The sequence below is a fragment of the Pristiophorus japonicus genome, unplaced genomic scaffold, assembly GCF_044704955.1.
Source record: "Pristiophorus japonicus isolate sPriJap1 unplaced genomic scaffold, sPriJap1.hap1 HAP1_SCAFFOLD_1081, whole genome shotgun sequence".
Taxonomy (NCBI): domain Eukaryota; kingdom Metazoa; phylum Chordata; class Chondrichthyes; family Pristiophoridae; genus Pristiophorus; species Pristiophorus japonicus.
In genome coordinates, this window is record NW_027250736.1 from 23,192 (window position 1) to 44,499 (window position 21,308).

At 45.3% G+C, this 21,308-nt stretch overlaps 2 pseudogenes; both read right to left on the reverse strand.

Moving 5' to 3' along the window:
* Nucleotides 1–465: 465 nt before the first annotated feature.
* The window catches only part of LOC139241445 (zinc finger protein 850-like), a 70,068-nt pseudogene continuing 49,225 nt past the window's right edge, over nucleotides 466–21,308 (reverse strand).
* On the reverse strand, nucleotides 1,406–14,638 carry LOC139241446 (zinc finger protein 3-like; annotated as a pseudogene).

Below are 21,308 nucleotides of genomic sequence, written 5' to 3' on the forward strand. Positions count from 1 at the left end.
GTAAGAATCTGGCAGATGCACTATAATGTGATAAAATGTCAGATTATCTCCTTGGTAGAAAAAATAAAAAAGCTAATTATTATTTAAATGGGGACAATTACAAAATGCTGTAGTACAGAGGGATCTGAGGGTTCTCGTACATGAAACTCAAAAAATTAGCATGCAGGTAAAGCAAATAATCAGGAAGGCAAATGGAATGCTGGCCTTTATTGCAAGGGGAATGGAGTATAAAAGTAGGGAAGTCCTGCTACAACTGTACAGGGCATTGTTAAGACCACATCTGGAGCTTTGTGCACAGTTTTGGTCTGGACTTGTCTCCATTCCCGTGCCGAGGGGATTGCTAGACCAGACGGGAGGGGCTAAATTTGGGGACACTGATTCCCCATCAATTCCCATTCCCTTCTTTCTGGTGGATAATGGAGGGGCCTGTGTGTAATGTGCAAGTCAGTAAGAATTGTCAGCAAGCTCTTTCCAATTGGAGATTTTATTCAGTGGAAACTTTGACACTATTGGAGATTTTGTACCAAAGATCAATTTAAGATTAACATTAAAATGCATAATTTTATTGCAAACTGAATTTCTGTTGAGAGTTGCTGAATTAAGGGGAAAGATAACACACAGCAATTTCTAAAATGGACACTGCAGCCCCAGAACACAATCAGCAATATATCCAGAATATTAAAGTCCAGCCCAGTTATAGGGTTATTAATATCATCAGAAACAAACCCCAACTGTCAGAATGAACATGATTCAGTAGGGGTTGTGATTAACAGCAGCAATAACAGCACATTCCAACCCCTGCAGTCACTTGTGAACTCGTTGGTGTGTCAGCAGGTTCGATGACTGAGTGAATCCCTTCCCACATTCAGAGCAGGTGAATGGTCTCTCCCCAGTGTGAACTCGCTGGTGTAACAGCAGGCTGGATGACGTAGTGAATCCCTTCCCACACTCAGAGCAGTTGAATGGTCTCTCCCCAGTGTGAACTCGCTGGTGTTTCCGCAGGGGGAATGAACAAGTGAATCGCTTCCCGCACTCAGAGCAAGTGAACGGCCTCTCCCCAGTGTGAACTTGCTGATGAACTACAAGCTGGGATGAACAAGTGAACCCCTTCCCACACTCAGAGCAAGTGAACTGCCTCTCCCCAGTGTGAACTCGCTGGTGTATCAGCAGCTCGGATGACCGAGTGAATCCCTGCCCACAATCAGAGCAGGTGAATGGCCTCTCACCAGTGTGAACTCGCTGGTGAGTTACAAGTTGGGATGACCCAGTGAATCCCTTCCCACACACGGGGCAGGTGAATGGCCTCTCCCCAGTGTGATTTCGTCGATGAATTTCCAGCTCAGACGGTAATCTGAATACCTTCCCACAGTCACCACATTTCCACGGTTTCTCCATGGTGCGGGTATCCTTGTGACTCTCCACGTTGGACGATCAGTTGAAGCCTCGCCCATCACACAACACGTTTACACTATCTTCGCGCTGTGAATGGTGCGATGGTTTTTCAGGCTTTGTAACTGGTTAAAGCTCTTTCCACAGGCAGTGCACTGGAACACTCACTTGGGTGTGTGTGTCTCGGTGCCTTTCCAGTCACACTGATATTTTAAATCTTTTCCCACAGGCAGAACAGACAAACATTTTTCCCTCTTTCAAAGACCGATGATATTCAGGTCCTGATGAATCGATTGACTCCGTCAGATCTTGACGTGATGTTTGGTTTGTGTTTCCTGTCTGAAAATCTCCCCTTCTAATATTCTGTAAAAGGAGATAATAAAACTCATCACTGTCAGTACAAGACATAAATTCAGAATAGACACATCTAGTTTCCATGGAACATTATTTCCTCTCTTGTTCTTCCAAAGCTGTAAATCCCTGTCCCACACACTGTCCCTCCTGCTGTGCTGAAATCCAAACCATCGCACATTTCTAGACTGTTTCTCCTCCACTCCCAGTTTTCACCCACCAATTCTGGCTGGGTTCAGAAATACATTCACTGGGTCCCCTCACTCTCCTCCTCTGAAGGTGTTGACTCTGGCCGGGTTCAGTTCCACACTCAGTGGTTCCCCTCTCCACCCCTGTAGGTGCTGACTCTGGCTGGGTTCAATTCTACACTCACTGGTTACCCTCCTTTTCCTCCCGTTAAGGTGCTGACCAGCGGAGAGAGTCGGTGCCTCAGGTCCTGCTTCTGGCTTCACATGGATGAACGATTCCGCCGGGGGGGTGGGGACGCCGCTTGACAGGGGGCGGGGCTTTAAAACTGCGGTCCGAGAAGGGGGCGTGGCTTGGCAGACGCCTGTGTCCAAAAAAGTGCAAATAGTTAATCCCATAAAATCTCCCACATCCCTTTACCCACCAGGACCCGGCTGGAAACAGACACTGACATCACTCACTTTGTTCCTGTACCAAGATGTCCGCACATGCGCATTGTCACTAACTCAAGTAAGATGGCGGAGCGTTTAACCAGTCTTCCTGTACCAAGATGGCCACCGTTAGCCTGGGCCTGTGACCGGGAGAAAGCCCCTGAAGCTGCAACCGCCGATAGTCCGATTATTATTCGGGCTTGAGGCGGGCACCGGTTGTTTATGAAGCCTCCCCGAGTGCTCGCTCGTCCATTACTCCCCTTCGCCCTGCTGAAAATGAGCGCTTCTGCACAGCAGATGCTTCACGCGTCTTCGCCGTCATTGCACGCGCCGCGCATGCTCGAAACCCAGCCACGTCCTGCGCCTGCGCACTCAGCTCCTGTAGTCTGGGAGCGGCACATTCTCCCTCGCGGGGAATGCTGGGTAAAAGCCCCACCATTGAAAGGCTGCATTATTGAATAGAACAGGATTTACTGTGGCTCGCGGGGAATGCTGGGTAAAAGCCCCACCATTGAAAGGCTGCATTAGTGAATAGAACAGGATTTACTGTGGTTGCACAGCAGGCCGGTGCCATTGGAGGGAGCAGCGTGCTGCGGCGGCCGGGCCCGGAAATCGGCGCGGTTACGGCTTGAAAGACCATCAGCAGGCCAGTGCCATTGGAGGGAGCAGCGTGTGCTGCTGCAGGAGGGCGATGGCTACAAAGCCAGATCGCTGATTGCAATGCGGGCAGGCACAGCAGGAGGGGCGAAGGAGCGGCAAGAGTCCGTAGAGGGAAGCGACGAGGGTCCAAGGGCAGCACAGGCCAGCCCACACTGTGATGTGTGTGCGCGTTCGGTTTGTGCAGCAGAGTTTGTCTCCAGTAAGTCTTGGGTAATCCCTGTCACTGGACCAAGACCTAGCTCTGTCAAGCCCATGTGGTGGCTGGTGTGCAACGGCCACCACACCTTAAAAAAAATCCAAGCACAGGCATCTTCCACCCTTCACGATGTAGTTCGGGATCTGGAATATTAGGTCCTTTATTGAAACACCTGTGAACTCATCCCTTTTTGGCGTGGAAGCAAGTCATCCTCGCTTTGAGGGACTGCCTATGATGATGCTGATGTTCATTCTGGCAGTTAGTGTTTGTTTCTGATGATCTTAATAACCCCTATACCTAACCTCTCTGTCCTCGTCTCCTAGACTATTCCAACAAAGCTCAACTCAAGCTCGAGGAACAGCACCTCATCTTTCGTTTAGGCACTTTACAGTCTTCTGGACTCAACATCGAGTTCAAAAATTTCAGAGCGTAACCACCGCCAATCTTTGGCCCCCTTCCCACTCCTTGTCTCTAATGGTAGTTGGGCATTATCCCACCATTCACACCCTATCTTGACTACTGTTTTTCTAACTTCTGGCATTACCATTTGAATTCGGCACATCGTCTCTTTTGTCTCTCTAATCTCTCCTGTCTTCCAACCTATCACAGACCTTCCCTGTTGTCCTTTCTTCCCTTTCCCCTCCCCCTTTCAGTGCTGGGTAAGAATCGGTTCTTTCCTAACATTCTCCAGTTCTGACGAAGTGTCATCAACCCAAAATGTTAACTCCGCTTCCTCTCCACAGACGCTGCCTGACCTGCTGAGATAGAAACATAGAAACATATAAATTTACAGCACAGGAGGAGGGCATTTTGGCCCATCGTGTCTGCGCTAGCTGACAAAGAGCTGCACAGCCCTTGGTCAGCAGCCCTGAAGGTTACATATAAACCTATGAACAATGGCGGAAAGGCAAAGAGCACCCAGCCCAACCAGTCCGCCTCAGACACCTGCCACACCCCTTACACTGAAAGATTCTACACTCCACCCCAACCAGAGCCATGTGATCTCCTGGGAGAGGCAAAAAACAGATAAAAAAACCCAGGCCATTTTGGGAGAAAAAAATCTGGGAAAATTCCTCTCTGGCCCATCCAGGCAATTGAAACTAGCCCAGGTGATTACCCTGACCGTATTCGATTCCCTGCAGTACTTACCATTATATCTGTGCCAGCCAACAAGAGGTTATCCAGTCTAATCCCAATTACCAGTTCTAGGTCTGTAACCCTGCAGGTTACGGCACTTTAAGTGCCTATCCAATCAGCTCTTAAAAATGGTGAGGGTTTCTGCATCCACCACTCTTCCAGACAGTGAGTTCCACATCCGTACCACCCTCTGCATAAAGAAGACCCCCTCAAATCCCCTCTAAACCTTCCACCAACTTAAAACTATGCCCCCCAAGTAGCTGTGGCTAAATCACTCCTTAACATAGCAAAATTAGCTTTTCCCCAATTCGGGACTTTTATTCCAGGCCTATCCTTGCCCTTATCCATAACCAACTTGAATCTGACTGAATTATGGTCATAGGCACCCAAGTACTCTCCCACTAATACCCCTTCAACCTTACGACCCTATGTCTTTTGGACTTCACAGCAATTTGCCTACATATTTGCTCCTGTATCTCCCTCCCACTGTTTGGGGGTCTATAATGCATGGCCAGCAGTGTGATCGCCCCTTTTTTATTTTTCAATTCGACCCATATGACCTCATTTGATGATCCCTCTAACACATCATCCCTCCTCACCACTGTAATAGTTTCTTTAATCAGTACCATGACGCCCCCCCCCTTTTTACCTCCCCTCTGTGTCTTGTCGAAAAATCCTGTAACCAGGAATATTGATCTGCAAAACAATGCCCCTCTTTCAACCATGTTTCTGTAATGGCTATAATGTCATACTCCCAAGTATCTACCTGTGCTCTTAGCTCATCCACCTTATTCGCTATACTCCTTGCATTTCAGCCTAACTATCAGTTAACCCATTTTTGGATCCGATTTCCAGCATTTTCTGTTTTTATTCCAGCATTCATAGTATTTTGCTTTTGTATCCTTATACCTGACATGGAGATTAATATTGTGTATAAATGTTGAATAAATTACCTTTGTTTCAAACACAGTGTGTGGAATATTTGATTCCTCCATAATCAGGAGACTAATTCATGTTCTGTTATCGACTGTTCCATTTTAGGGCTTTTTCTTAATCTAACTTGTATCACTTCTCACCTCGTTCGCCTTCTGTCATATCAAACCCCAAACTTGTTCCATTTGAGTACATGGCATGTGGTTGTAGTAGACTTAAACTGCAGTGTCTCACTTTAAACTCAATTGAAATTGCTTTGAACCACCCCTTTATTGAACTGTATTGCATAAGATTTGAAATCCGTTACTTTCTGAATCAGTTAACCCATTTTTGGATCCGATTTAATTTTTAAAAATTCATCCACACATTTTACACGTGATAGCCGGTGAAATATTCTGATATTTGTAATTGTCATTGCCACAGGCCTCATTTCCTGGTCACTGACTCCATCCCTCTCCCCAACTTCTGTCTGAGACTGAACCAGGCTGTTCGCAATCTTAGTGTCATACATAACCCGAAAGTAAGTTTGTGACCACTAATCTGCAGCATAACTAAGACTGTCTATTTCCATATAGAAACATAGAAATTTACAGCGCAGAAGGAGGCCATTTCGGGCCCATCGTGTCCATGCCAGCCGACAACAAAAGATGAAAACCCAGGCTAATTGGGGGAAAAAAATCTGGGAAAATTCCTCTCTGACCCATCCAGACGATTGAAACTAGTCCAGATCACTCTGGCCATATTCGATTCCCTGCAGTACTTACCATCGTATGTGCGCCAGCCAACAAAAGGTCATCCAATCTGATCCCAATTAACAGCTCTAGGTTCGTAACCCTGCAGGTTACGGCACTTTAAATGCCCATCCAAGCACCTTTTACACGTGGTGAGGATTCTGCATTCACCACCCTTCCAGGCAGCGAGTTCCAGACCCCCACAACCCTCTGCATAAAGAAGCATCCCCCCCCCCCTCAAATCCCCTCTGAACCTTCCACCAACCATCTTAAAACTATACCTCCTCATAATAGACCTCTCCACCAATGAAATAGGCCCTTGCTATCCACTATTTCCAAGCCCCTCAAAATGTTGTACACCTCAATGAGGTCCCCTCTCAACCTCTACTGTTCCAATGAGAACAAATCCAGCCCATCCTATCTGTCCTCATAACTAAGATTCTCCATTCCAGGCAGAAGCCTAGTAAATCTCCTCTGCACCCTCTCTAGTGCAATCACGTCCTTCCTATAATGCGGCGACCAGAATGCACGCAGTACTCCAGCTGTGACCTAACCAGAGTATTATACAATTTAAGCATAACCTCCCTGCTCTTATATTCTATGCCTTGGCCAATAAAGGCAAGCATTCCATATGCCTTCTTAACCACATTATCCACCTGGCCTGCTATTTTCAGGGTTCTGTGGACAAGCACTCCAAGGTCCCTTTGTTCATCTACACTATTAAGTGGCCTACCGCTTAATGTGTATACCCTTTCCTTATTAGCCCTCCCAAAGTGCATTACCTCACACTTCTGCAAATTAAATTTCATTTGCCATTGCTCTGCCCACCTAATATCCTCCTGCAGTCCATGACTTTCTTCCTCATTATCACACAGCCAATTTTAGTGTCATCTGCAAACTTCTTAATCATACTTCCTATATTTAAATCTAAATCATTGACATATACCATAAAAAGCAAGGGACCAAGTACTGAGCCCTGCGGAACCCCACTGGAAACATCCTTCCAGTCACAAAAACATCCATCAACCATTACCCTTTGCTTCCTACCTCGAAGCCAATTTTGAATCCAACTAGCCACTTTGCCCTGGATCCCATGGGCTTTAACCTTCAGTCTACCATGTGGGACCATATCAAAAGCTTTGCTAAAGTCCATATACACTACATCATACACACTACCCTCGTCGACCCTCTTGGTTACCTCCTCAAAAAATTCACAGATTAGTCAAACGCAATCTTCCCTTAACAAATCCGTGCTGACTGTCTCTAATTAATCCTTGCCTTTCCAAATGTAGATTTATCCTGTCTTTCAGGAGTCTTTCCAATAATTTTTCCACCACTGAGGTTAGGCTGACAGGCCTGTAATCACTCGGCCTATCCCTTTCTCCCTTCTTAAACACGGGTACCACATTAGCAGATCTCCGGCACCATGCCCAAATCCAAAGAGGACTGGAAAATGATGGTCAAGGCTCTGTTATTTCCTCTTTTACTTCGCTCAACAGCCTGGGATTCACTTCATCTGGGCCTGGGGCGTTATCTACTTTCAAAGCCTTAATAACTCCTCTCTCACTATTTTTATTTCATCCAGAATTTCACTCCTCCTCGATAGCAGTATCTGCATTGCACCTTTCCTTTGTGAAAACAAACGCAAAGTATTCATTAAGAACCATATCAACATCTTCCGTCTCCACACAAAGATTACCCTCATGGTCGCTAATAGGCCCTACCCTTTCCTTAGTTACCTTCTTGCTCTTAATATATTTATAGAACATCTTAGGGTTTTTCTTAATTTTACTAGCCAAGAATTTTTCATGCTCTCTCTTAGCATTCCTAATATGCTTTTTTTTTTTACGTCTTAACTTTCTATATTCCTCCAAAGATTCTAAAGTATTTAGCCGTCGGTATATAACATAAGCTTCCCTTTTGTTCTTTATCCTCCCCTGTAAGTCCCTAGACATCCAGTGGACTCCCACCCTTTTTCTTTAAGGGCACATGTTTGGCCTGAGCCTTCCAGATCTCCTGCTTGAATGCCTCCCACTGTTCCGACACTGATTTACCCACAAGTAGCTGTTTCCAGTCCACTGTGGCCAAATCACTCCTCAACCTAGCAAAGTTAGCTTTTCCCCAATTTAGGACTTTTATTCCAGGCCTATCCTTGTCCTTATCCATAACTAATTTGAATCTGACTGAATTATGGTCACTAGCACCCAAGTGCTCTCCCACTAATACCCCTTCAACCTGCCCAGCTTCATTCCCCAAAACTAAATCCAAAACCACCCCCTCTCGTGTTGGGCTTGTTACAAACTGACTAAAAACGCTCACTTGAATGCATTGTAAGAATTCCCCACCCTCTATACCCTTCACACTATATTTGTCCCAAACAATATTAGGATAGTTTAAATCCCCTACTATTACTGCCCTATGATGTTTGGCCTTCACAGCAATTTGCCTGCATATTTGCTCCTCTATCTCCCTCCCACTGTTTGGGGGTCTATAATACACACCCAGCAGTGTGATCACCCCTTTTTTATTTTTCAATTTGACCCATATGGCCTCATTTGATGATGCCTCTAACATATCATCCCTCCTCACCGCTGTAATAGTTTCTTTAATCAGTACCGTGACGCGAGCTCCCCACCCCCTCTCGGTCTGGTCTAAAAATCCTGTAACCAGGAATATTGAGCTGCCAAACCTGTCCCTCTTTCAGCCATGTCTCTGTAATGGCTATAATGTCATACTCCCAAATATCTACCTGTGCTCTTAGCTCATCTGCCTTATTCACTATACTCCTTGCATTAAAGTATATACCATTTAGCACAGGAAGACCACCCTGATTACTACTTACTAACCCTCGTTTCCTCTGTCTTACAGATTCGCTTTCTAAATACTTGCAATCCAATTCCTGCTTTACTTCCTTCCTATTGAATTTGTTCTCATATTCCCATCCATCTACCAAGCTATTTTAAACTCTCCCCAACAGCACGAGCAAAACTCCGCGCGAGTATATTGGTCCTGGTGCTGTTGAGATGCAACCCGTCCAGATCCCATCTCCCCCGGAAGCAGTCCCAATGCCTCCAGAATTTAAAGCCCTCCCACCTACACCAACTCTCCAGCCACACATTCATCCTCTCTATCCTTCTATCCTTGTACTCATTAGCACATGGCACCGGTAGTAACCTGGAGATTACTACCTTTGAGGTCTTATCCTTTAATTTTCTTCCTAGCTTCCTAAATTCTGATTGTAGGACCTCATCCCTCTTTCTACCTATGTTGTTGGTCCACGACTTCCAGCTGTTTACCCCCCCCGCCCAGAATGCCCTGCGTCCGCTCTGTGACATCGTTGACCCTGGCACCAGGGAGGCACCGTACCATTCTGGAGTCACGTCTGCGGCCACAGAAACGCCTCTCTGTTCCCCTAACTATAGAATCCCCCATCACTACAGCTCTTTTATTCTTCGTCTGTCCCCCCTGTGCAGCTGAGCCACTCCTGGTGCCTTGGAATTGGCTCTGGCTGCACTCCCCAGAAACACCATCGCCCTCACCGATGCTCAGAAGTGAATATCGGTTTGAACGAGAGATGGGCTCACGGGGGGACTCCTGCACTACCTTCCCAGCATTCTTACTCTGTCTGGTGGTCACCCACTTCCCCTCTGCTTGCACGATTTTAAGCTGTGGGGTGACCACCTCCTGAAACGTGCTATTCACATAGCTCTCAGCCTCGCAATGCACCGTAGTGACTCCAGCTGCCGTTCCAGCTCCGAAACACGGAGCTCAAGTAGTTGAAGCGGGAGACACCTACTGCACATAGTTGTCTAGGCCGCGCGAAGCGCCCAGGGCTTCCCACATGCCGCAGGACATGCACTTCATGGGACTGAGCTGCCCTGCCATCCCTCTACTTAGACTTATCTTATGAAAAATCTAATTAAAAGAAAAAGAAAGAAACTTACCAATCAAACAGCCAACCACTTTCCTGCCCAGACGAAGGGTGATGAGATCCTCGTCAGAATTGAACTCCACACTGACCTTCGGGCCTCCTGCTCCTCAGACCTCCCCGACCTCCCGGCGCCTCCCCGACCAAGACCTAGGAGTGAAATGTGGAATGGGGAGTGGAAATCTGCCCAGGCTGTTTGAAGGGGACTTTGTGATATAATAGAGTGTTCTCTCTGGTCAGACTTGGACACCCTGTAGATCCATCTTTTAAACATTACAGAGAATATATGGCACAGAAACAGGCCATTCAGCCCAACCAGTCCATGCCGGAGTTTATGCTCCACTCGAGCCACCTCCCATCTCTCCTCAGCGAAATCTATCAGCATAACCCTCTGTTCCCTTCTCCCTCATACTTATCTAGCCTCTCCTGAAATGCATCTATACTATTTGCTTCAACCACTGTGGTAGCGAGTTCCACTTTCTCACCACTCTCTGGGTAACGACGTTTCTCCTGAATTCCCTATTGGATTTCTTGGTGACTATCTTATATTGATCACCTCTAGTTTTGCTCTTCCCCACAAGTGGAAACACTCTCTCTCTGTCTACTCTATCAAAACCTTTCAGTATTTTAAAGACCCCTATTAGGTCACCCCTCAGCCTTTTCTTTTCGAGAACAAAGTGACCCAGCCTGTTCATCCTTTCCTGATGGGTATAAATTTGCATTTCTGGTGTCATCCTTGCACTCTCTCCAGTGCCTCTATATCCCTTTTCTGATATGGCAATCGGAACTGTACGCAGTACTCCAAGTGTGGTCTAACCAAGGTTTGATACAAGTTTAGCATAACTTCCCTACTTTTCAAATCTATAGCTCTAGAAATAAACCCTAGTGGTTGGTTTGCCTTTGTCATGGCCTTGTTGAGCTGCTTCACTACTTTTAGTGGTTTGTGTATTTGTACTCCCAGATTCCTTTGCTTCTCTACCCCATTTAGATTCTTATTTACCAAGTAATATTTGACCTCCTTATTTTTCTTACCAAAATATAATACCTCACACTTATGTGTTGAAATTAATTTGCCAATTATATGTCCGTTCTGAAAGTTTATTAATGTCTTGTAGTTTATTGCAGTCCTCAGTATTGACTATCCCGATCAATTTGGTGTCATCCACAAATTTAGAAATTGAGTTTTTGATTCCTGAGTCTAAATCATTAATATAAATTGTGAACAATAGTGGTCCCAGCACTGATGCTTGTGGGACCCCACTTTCCATCTTTTGCTACTTTGAATAGCTACCCTTTACCCCTACTCTCTGCTTTCTGCCTTGAAGCCAGTTAGCTATCCATTCTGCTGTTATCCCTGATTCTGCATGCTCTGACCTTGTTCATTAGTCTATTATGTGGTACCTTATTGAAGGCCGTTTGGAAATCTAGATAAGTATTGCATTACCCTTGTCTACTCTCTGTTAACTCATCAAAAAATTCAATGAGGTTGGTCAAGCAAGACTTTCCCTTTTGAAATCCATGCTGACTACTCATTATTATATTTTTGGTTTCTAGATGTTTTTCTGTGTTCTCCTTCAGTTGGGATTCCGTTATTTTTCCTACGGCCAATGTTAAGCTGACTGGTCTATAGGTCCTTGGACACGTTCTATCTCTGGGTATTACGTTAACTATGCGGCAGTCCTCTGGCACGACACCTTTTTGTAAAGAATTATTAAATATGTGTAACAGTGCCTCTGCTATCTCTTCCCTAGATTCTTTTAAGATGTGTGGATGAAATCTGTCCGGATCAGGGGTTTTATCCTCTTTTAACTTGACTAGTTTATTTAATCTTTCTCTTCTAATTTTAAATGCATGTCTATCATTTGTAATCTCATCTTCCGATGTCATGCCCACCTGGCCTGTCTCCATGGTAAGTACTGAAGCAAAGTAATGATTTAATGTTTCTGCCATTTTGTTATCGCTGCCTGGGATTTAATCCTCTCCATCCCTTAGCGGCCTATCCCCACCCAACTTTCCTTTTTTTATTTCAGAGTCTGTAGAAGATTTTACAATTTTTAAAAATGTTTCTTGATGACTTAATTTCATAGTTCCCGTTTGCCTTCCTAATTGCTTTTTTGACTTCTCTCCTAATCGCTTCATATTCTCTCGTCATGCTCTCCCCTGCTGTCCATGTACTTAGTGTGTGCCTCTTTCCTTACCCTCAATTCCCCCTTATGTCTTTATTCACCCATGGTGACCATTATTGGTTTATTTTTAGCAGAATATATTATTCCTGGACTCTGTTGAGCACCATTTCAAATGTTTCTCATTGCTGTTCTGTCATTGTTTGCCAATATTGTTGTCCATTTGATTTCCCCAAGTTCGATTCTCAGCTTTTCCCCAATCGATTACCTTGTTTTTTGGCATACTTCTGTTCTTCTCAATTATCATCTTAAAGCATGTTATATTAAGGTCACTATTGCTTAGAAGTTCCTCTGCTTTTAATTCTCTTACCTGCTCTGGTTCATTCCCCATTACTAGATCTAGTAGCAGATCCTCCCTTGTTGTGCTTCTTACACACTGGGTTAGAAAGGGCTCCATTCACTTTTCCCCTTTAACTACCTCTTCTGGCATAGTTGAAATCCCCCAAGATTATTCTAGGTTTTTTATTCATTGCCCTAATTTTTTATATTTCTATCTCCAACTCCTTTCCACTATTAGGTAGTTTGTACACTCTATTTGTGTGACTGATCCTTTATTATCTTTTATCTCGATCCACATGGATTCTATTTCTGTCTTTCTATTGCCATTCTATTATCTCGAATAAGTACAACTATTCTCCCTCTCCCTTTTCCCCCTCTATCTTTTCTAAATACGTATCTGTAGCCATCACTCAGTAATCCGTATTATATCTGGTTCCTCGCAACATATTATTGCCTGCAGTTCCCCTGTTTTATTACAGGCACTCTGTTCTAGGAACACAGTTCCAAGGTGGATTGCCCTCACTTCATAACAACTCATCTTATCATTAAGATATCAAGGACGGGAGACCTGGTGTTTAAAAGAAAGCTGATATTAGAGACATTTATACAGAATATCAAACTATAGCCCAGTTACATAGGTTATTATCAGCAGAAACAAACCCCAACTATCAGAATGTACTTGGTTTAGTCCTGTATCTGATTAACAGCAGAATCCAATCCTTGCAGTCTGTTGTGAACTCACCCATGTCTCAGTAGAGTGGATGAATAAATGAACCTCACCACACAAACATAGCAGGTATACGTCCTCTTCCCCGTGTGAAGTCGCTGGTGTATCAGCAGGTTGGACGACCAAGTGAATCCCTTCCCACACATGGAGCAGGTGAACGGCTTCTCCTCAGTGTGAGTGCGCTGGCGTATCAGCAGTTCCCTTTTGCATTTAAAGCTCTTCTCGCAGTCAGAACATTTAAACTCTTATCAGAATGAACACGTTGGTGGTCAATGAGACCGGAAGAATTAGTGAATCCCTTCCCACACACGGAGCAGGTGAACGGCCTCTTCCCAGTGTGACTGCATTCGTGCCTCATCAAATCACTTCTGCATTTAAAGCTCTTCTCACAGTCAGAACATTTAAAAGGTCTCTTATCAGAGTAAACACGTTGGTGTTCAATGAGATGAGAGGACTGACTGAATCCCTGCCCACACAGGGGATGGGTGAACGGCCTCTCCCCAGTGTGAAATCGTCGATGAGTTTCCAGCTCAGACGGTGATCTGAACACCTTTCCACAGTCCCCACATTTCCACGGTTTCTCCATGGTGCGGGTGTCCTTGTGTCTCTCCAGGTTGGATGATCAGTTGAAGCCTCATCCACAACACGTTTACAGTTTCTCCCCGCTGTGAATGGTGCGATGTTTTTTCAGGCTGTGTAACTGGTTAAAGCTCTTTCCACAGTCAGTGCACTGGAACACTCTCACTCAGGTGTGTATGTCTCGGTGCTTTTCCAGTCACACTGATTTTAAAATCTTTTCTCACAAACAGAATAGGCGAACATTTCTCTTTCCACGTTCAAAGGCCGATGATATTCAGGTCCTGATGAATCAAGTGATTCTGTCAGATCTGTGATGTTTGGTTTGAGTTTCCCGTCTGCAAATCCTCCCTGTAAAAGGAGTTTACAAAAGTCATCACTGTAACTACAGGATAGAAATTCAGAACAGGCAATTCTAGTTTCTAAGGAACATTTTTTCCTTTCTTGTCCCCGAAAGCTGTAAATCCCAGTCCCATAAAATCATGATGCATTTATCGTTTTGAAAGTTAATACTGATGTTCTTTCCAAAGTGTGGTGGCCAGTATTGAAGACAAGTCTCTAACTAGTGACTGATAAAGGTTGACCATAATGAGCTTGTTGTTGTGCTCTATACTGCTATTAATGCATTAACAGATTGATCAGCTGATCCTGCCCCTCACAGATTTGTGGTCACCTTTAAATTGGACCATTTGGTTTAGAATGCCTCCCATTTCTCTCCTGCTTCTAAAATGCATTTAGTGGGGTGTCCCGGGGAGCCTGAGGCCCTGTCCCCGCGGGCGGGCGGGACAACCCCGGGCTCAGCCTCTGGCCTGTTATTGGGCCCTGGGCCCTACACCAGGTGTTTATGTCACTCACCAGCTCCACTCGCGGCTCCAATTCCTGCCCCGCGCCGACAACCCACCGTCTCGTGTCCCACATCATTCGGGCTCCACCAACTGTCGCCACCGCCGCCCGCGCATGCTCAGTGCGGGAGATCCGGGCTCAGCCCCGCCCACTAGAAGGGGGGGGAAATGATGGCCGCAAGCCCCGCCCCTCGCACACTCCGATTGCTTGGAGGACCAACCGCCCGCTCGGTCCTCCGGACCCGCCCCCTGCTCTTCCTATTGGCCCGGAACCGCCGTCAATCACCCGGGCAGCGTGAGTTGAGCATGCGCGGTGGGGCGGCTGTGTCTGAGGCAGCAGCTGAGAGTTGGGCGGAGGGAGGGAGCGGATTAATAAACCCCGGGGGGCCGCGGGCTTCACACACACCGTGTGCGGGCCCAGGCCCCGCCGTCCCGCCCGAGAGACAACACTCCGCATTATCCGCCTCACACACACCCGCTGTGGGTCTCCGGCCTTTCCCCGAGCGGGTGGCAGCTGCGGGGCTTTCTCCCGGTGACAGGCCCCCCCCCGGGGGAACAGAATGTTGTGTCGGATCTAGAATTGTCTGTTCTGTATCTCTATCCTGTATTTAAAGTAACAATGTTTGTAAGCACCATTTATTTGCCGGGTATTAGAAGGGGAGGATCTGCAGCTGGGAAACTCAATCCAAACATCGCCTCAAGATTTGACAGATTCCCGGATTGATCAGGATCACCTTCTCATCAGCCTTTGTAAAAACACCAATCACAGCGGGGAGAAACAGGACACATGTTGTGTGTGTGATACACCTTCAACCAATCGTTCAGCCTGTGAGACCCGTGCACCCACCTGACTCAACACTGTAAATGTGGGGGCAGTGGGAATGGATGGTGTTGTACATGGAAAGTGATTCAGTCGCTCATCTCACCAACTGACATTCGAGGAGTTAGATAACAGACTTTCTCCTGTGAATATAGAGCTGGTTTATTGGCCTGTGATGTGTTTACTTATTCATCTTGTTGACTCGAAATCTTTGCCAATTATTTGATGTGATTGGTTTACATGTGCGTCTTTTTAAAAATATGTTTGCTGAGTGGATTCAAATACAAATTGAAACCAGGTTTGCAGGCGTGAAGCTCCATTCACACATCGAAGGTGAGAGAGATGCTGTGGGGCACATGCTCAGTCCAGTATCTGAAGGTGATTAACAGACTGGGTTTTATGTTTAGTGATCCTTGGTGTGTGACCAACACCTTCCCTGGATACCAAGGCTAGGAGATCAACTCTGGAAGGTATGGGAAACTGGGACTTACCCCTGAGAGTAACCAAAGGTATAAGAATTAAAATAATCCGGATTTAGAAAGGAGAAAAGGCCCAAAATGGAGCAGTCAGTAATAGGATGTCAATTAGTCTCTTATTTTGGAGTCATCAAATATTGACACACTCTGTTATTTGAAATATCAAAATATTAAACTCCAGCCCAGTTATAGGGGTTATTAACATCAGCAGAAACAATCCCCAACTGACAGAATGAACACGATTCAGTTAGGATGTGATTAACAGCAGCAATAATAGTAGAATCCAACCCCTGCAGTCACTTGTGAACTCGCTGGTGTCTCAGCAGGTCAGATGAATGAGTGAATCCCTTCCCACACTCAGAGCAGGTGAACAGTCTCTCCCCAGTGTGACAGTGACGATGCATTTCCAGCTTACAAGGTTGGGTTCAGTTCTGCACCCGCTGTGTGCAGAGTGAGAATAAACTCAATGAGCTGCTGATTTTTCGACTGGGTCTTCTGTGCTGGCCCAATAGGGTGAGCCCGGGCTGGCCCAACAGACTGAGGCCGGGCTAGCCCAATAGGGTGAGCCCAGGCTGGCCCAATGGGGTGATGTAATGACCAGAACTGTGTGAGTACTCCAGTTGTGTCCTAACTAGTGTTTTACACAGTTCTAGCATAACCTCCAGAGGGAGATGGGAGTCTGGAACTTATTGCCTGAAAGAATAGTAGAGGCAGAAACCCTCATTGCATTTACAAAAGTGCTTGGATATGCACTGGAAGTGCGTTAACCTACAGGACTACGGACCAAGAGCTGGAAAGTGTGATTAGGTTGGATAGCTTTTTTCGGCCGCACAGACACGATGGGCCTAGTGGCCTCGTTCTGTTTTGTAAACTGCTATGATTCCATGTCACCAATCCTCTCCTGTCTGATATAAACCAACCCCACAGTCACTGACACCAATCCCCTCCTGTCTGATATAATGTTGTGAAAGACAGTGGAACGCCAGAAGATTGGGAATTTTTTAGAAACCAGCAAAGGATTACAAAAAAATGATAATGACAGAGAAGATAGCATATGAGAGCAAACTAGCAAGAAATATAAAAATAGACGGTAAGAGCTTCTACGGGTATATAAAAAGGAAATGAGTAGCTAAAGTAAATGTTGGTCCCTTAGAGGATGAGACTGAAGAATTAATAACGGGAAACACGGAAATGGCAGAGATTTTGAACAAATATTTTGTATTGTTCTTCACGGTAGAGGACACTAAAAACATCCCAACAGTTGATAATCAAGGAGCTATTGCGGTGGTGAGGGGGGACTTAAAACAGTCACTATCACTAGAGATAAAGTACTCAGCAAACAAATGGGACTAAAGGTGGACAAATCCCCCAGACCTGATGGCATGCATCCTAAGGTCTTAAAAGAAGTGGCTGCAGAGATAGTGGATGCACTGGTTGTAATCTACCAAAATTCCCTGAATTCTGGAGAGGTCCCAACAGACTGGAAAACTGCAAATGTAACACCCCTATTCAAGTAAGGAGGGAGGCAGAGGGCATGAAACCATAGACCAGTTTGCCTACCATCGGTCATTGGGAAAATACTGGAATGCATCATTAAGGAATTAGTAGGACATTTAGAAAATCATGTTGCAGTCAAGCAGAGTCAGCATGGATTTATGAAAGGGAAATCATGGTTGATAAATTTGCTGGAGTTGCTTGACGATGTAATGAGCAGAGTGCATAAAGGAATACCAGTTGAAGTTGTATATTTGCATTTCCAGAAAGCATTCGATAAGGTGACACACAAAAGGTTATTACACAAGCTAAGAGCTCATTGGATTGGGGGTAATATATCAGATTGGATAGAGGATTGGCTAAGTAACAGAAAACAGAGAGTCCGTATAAATGGGTTATTTTCCGGTTGGCAAACTATAACTAGTGGGGTGCTGCAGGGATCAGTGTTGGGACCTCAACTATTTACAATTTATATTAATTCCTTGGATGAAGGGACCAAGTGTAACACAGTCAAATTTGCTGATGATACAAAAATAGATAGCAAACCAAGTAGTGAGGAGGATGCAAAGAATCTACAAAGGGATATCGATAGGATAATGAGGTACCAACATATAGGTAAAAAATGGGATGAGGTCCAACAAGCTGAATTTAGGGAGCTAGGAGTTAAATTAAAAAGTAGGACCTCAAAGGTAGTAATCTCAGAATTGCTACCAGTGCCACGTGCTAGTCAGAGTAGAAATAGCAGGATAGTTAAGATGAATACATTTCTTGAGGAATGGTGCAAGAGGGAGGGATTAAAATTCCTGGGATATTGGAACCAGTTCTCGGGGAGGTGGGACCAGTGCAAACGGTCTGCACCTGGGCAGGACCGGAACCGATGTCCGAGGGGGAGTGTTTGCTCGTGCTGTTGGGGAGGGTTTAAACTAATACAGCAGGGGGATGGGAATCTTTGCAGGGAGACAGAGGAAATTAAAATGGGGGAGAAGCGAAAGGTAGAAAGGAGATAAGGAAAAGTGGAGAGCAGAGACATCAAAGGCAAAATTCAAAAAGGGCCACATTACAACATAATACTAAAAGAACAAAGAGTGTTAAAAAAACAAGCCTGAAGGATCTGTGTCTCAATGCGAGGAGCATTCATAATAAGGCGCAGTTAGCTGTTAACGGATATAATGTAATTGGGATGACGGAGACATGGCTCCAGGGTGATCAAGGCTGGGAACTCAACATCCAGGGGTATTCAATATTCAGGAAGGATAGACAGAAAGGAAAAGGAGATGGGGTAGTGTTACTGGTTAAAGAGAAGATTAATGCAATAGTAAGGAATGACATTAGCTTGGATGATGTGGAATCTGTATGGGTAGGGCTGCAGAACACCAAAGGACAGAAAAGGCGTACAGACCACCAAGCTGTAGTTGTGAGTTTGGAGATGGCATCAAACAGGAAATTAGGGATGCATGCAATAAAGGTACGGCAGTTATCATGGGTGACTTTAATCTACATATAGAGTGGGCTAACCAAACTGGTAGCAATACGGTGGAGGAGGATTGCCTGGAGTGTAAGAGGGATGGTTTTCTCGACCAATATGCCAAGGAACCAACTAAAGAGCTGGCCATCCTAGACTGGAGGTTGTGTAATGAGGGAGGATTACTTAGCAATCTTGTTGCGCGAGGCCCCTTGGGGAAGAGTGACCATAATATGGTAAAATTATTCCTTAAGATGGAGAGTGACACAGTTAATTCAGAGACTAGGGTCCTGAACTTAAAGAAAGGTAACTTCGATGGTATGAGACGTGAATTGGCGAGGATAGACTGGTGAATGATACTTAAAGCGTTAATGGTGGATAGGCAATGGTAGACATTTAAAAATCACATGGATGAACTTCAACAATTGTACATCCCTCTCTGGCGTAAAAATAAAATGGGGAAGGTGGCTCAACCGTGCTAACAAGGGAAATTAGGGATAGTGTTAAATCCAAGGAAGAGGCATATAAATTGGCCAGAAAAAGCAACAAACCTGAGGACTGGGAGAAATTTAGAATTCAGCAGAGGACAAAGGGTTTAATGAGGAGGGGGAAAATCATCATCATAGGCAGTCCCTTGAAATGAGGATGACTTGCTTCCACGCCAAAATAGGATGAGTTCACAGGTGTTTCAATAAAGGACCTAATATTCCAGGTACTGAACTACATCCCAAAGGATGGTAGATGACTGTGCATGCATTTTTTTAACGTTTGATGGCCGTTGCACACCAGCCACCACATGGGCTTGACAGAGCTAGGTCTTGGTCCAGTGGCGATGATTAACCAGGACGACTGGAGACCAGCTCTGCTGCATGGACCTAGTGCACACACATATCACAGTGTGGGCTGGCCCATGCTGACTCTGGGCCCCTGGCCCCGAACTCACACCTTTCCTGGGCCCCAATCACGTCCTTCCAGTCTCTCACTGCTTCTTCGCCCTGACCTCGCTGCTCCTGCTGCACCGACCCAGGGTCCAATCATCAACCTGGACCTTGATGACATCACTCTTTGCTGCCTTCACAGCTCGTGCTGCTCCCTGAAGCTGCATGCTTCCACGCTGCTCCCTGGGCCGCACGCTGCTCATTTTATCGCCCAGATCTGCCATAACATATCCCGATCTTCCAATATAACATGGACAGGGTATCCGGTCATTTATCACATTGCTGTTTGTGGGAGCTTGCTGTGTTCAAATTGGCTGCCGCGTTTTCCACATGACAACAGTCACTACACTCCAAAAGTACTTCATTGGCTGTAAAGCATTTGAGACGTTTGGTGGACATGAAAGGCGCTATATCAATGCAAGTCTTTCTTTCTTAATACAAAAGCAAAATACTGCAGATGCTGAAGTCTGAAATAATAACAAACTGCTGGAAATCTCAGGAGGTCAGGCAACATCTGAGAGAAAAAATAGAGTGTGAGAGGAAGCTTGCAGGAAACAAAAACTGACTGCAAAAGCTTCTATAGATATGTGAAGAGAAAACGATTAGTGAAAACAAACATAGGTCGCTTGCAGTCAGATTCAGGTGAATTTATAATAGGGAACAAAGAAATGGCAGGCCAATTGAACAAATACTTTGGTTCTCTCTTCACTAAGGAAGACACAAATAACCTTTCAGAAATATTAGGGGACCGAGGGTCGAGTGAGAAGGGGGAACTGAAGGAAATCCTGATTAGTCAGGAAATTGTGTTATGGAAATTGATGGGATTGAAGGCCGATAAATCCCCAGGGCCTGATAGACTGCATCCCAGAGTACTTAAGGAAATGGTCCTAGAAATAGTGGATGCATTGGTGATCATTTTCCATCATTCTATCGACTCTGGATCAGTTCCTATGGACTGGAGGGTAGCGAGTGTAATACCACTTTTTTAAAAAGTGAGCGAGAAAACGGAATTACAGACCGGTTAGCCTGGCATCAGTCGTGGGGAAAATGTTGGAATCAATTATTAAAGATGTAACAGCAGCGCATTTGGAAAGCAGTGACAGGATTGGTCCAAGTCGGCATGGATTTATGAAAGGGAAATCATGCTTGACAAATCTTCTAGAATTTTTTGAGGATGTAACTAGTAGAGTGGACAAGGGACAGCCAGTGGATGTGGTGTATTTGGACTTTCATAAGGCTTTTGACAAGGTCCCACAAAAGAGATTAGTGTGCAAAATTAAAGCACCTGGTATTGGGGGTAATGTATTGACGTAGATAGAGAACTGGTTGGCAGACAGGAAGCAAAGAGTAGGCATAAATGGGTCCTTTTCAGAATGGCAGGCAGTGACTAGTGGGGTACCACAAGGTTCAGTGCTGGGACCTCAGCTATTTACAATATACATTAATGATTTAGACAAAGGAATTGAATGTAATCGCTTCAAGTTTGCAGTTGACACTAAGCTGGGTGGCAGTGTGAGCTGTGAGGAGGATGCTAAGAGGCTGCAGGGTGGCTTGGATAGGTTGTATGAG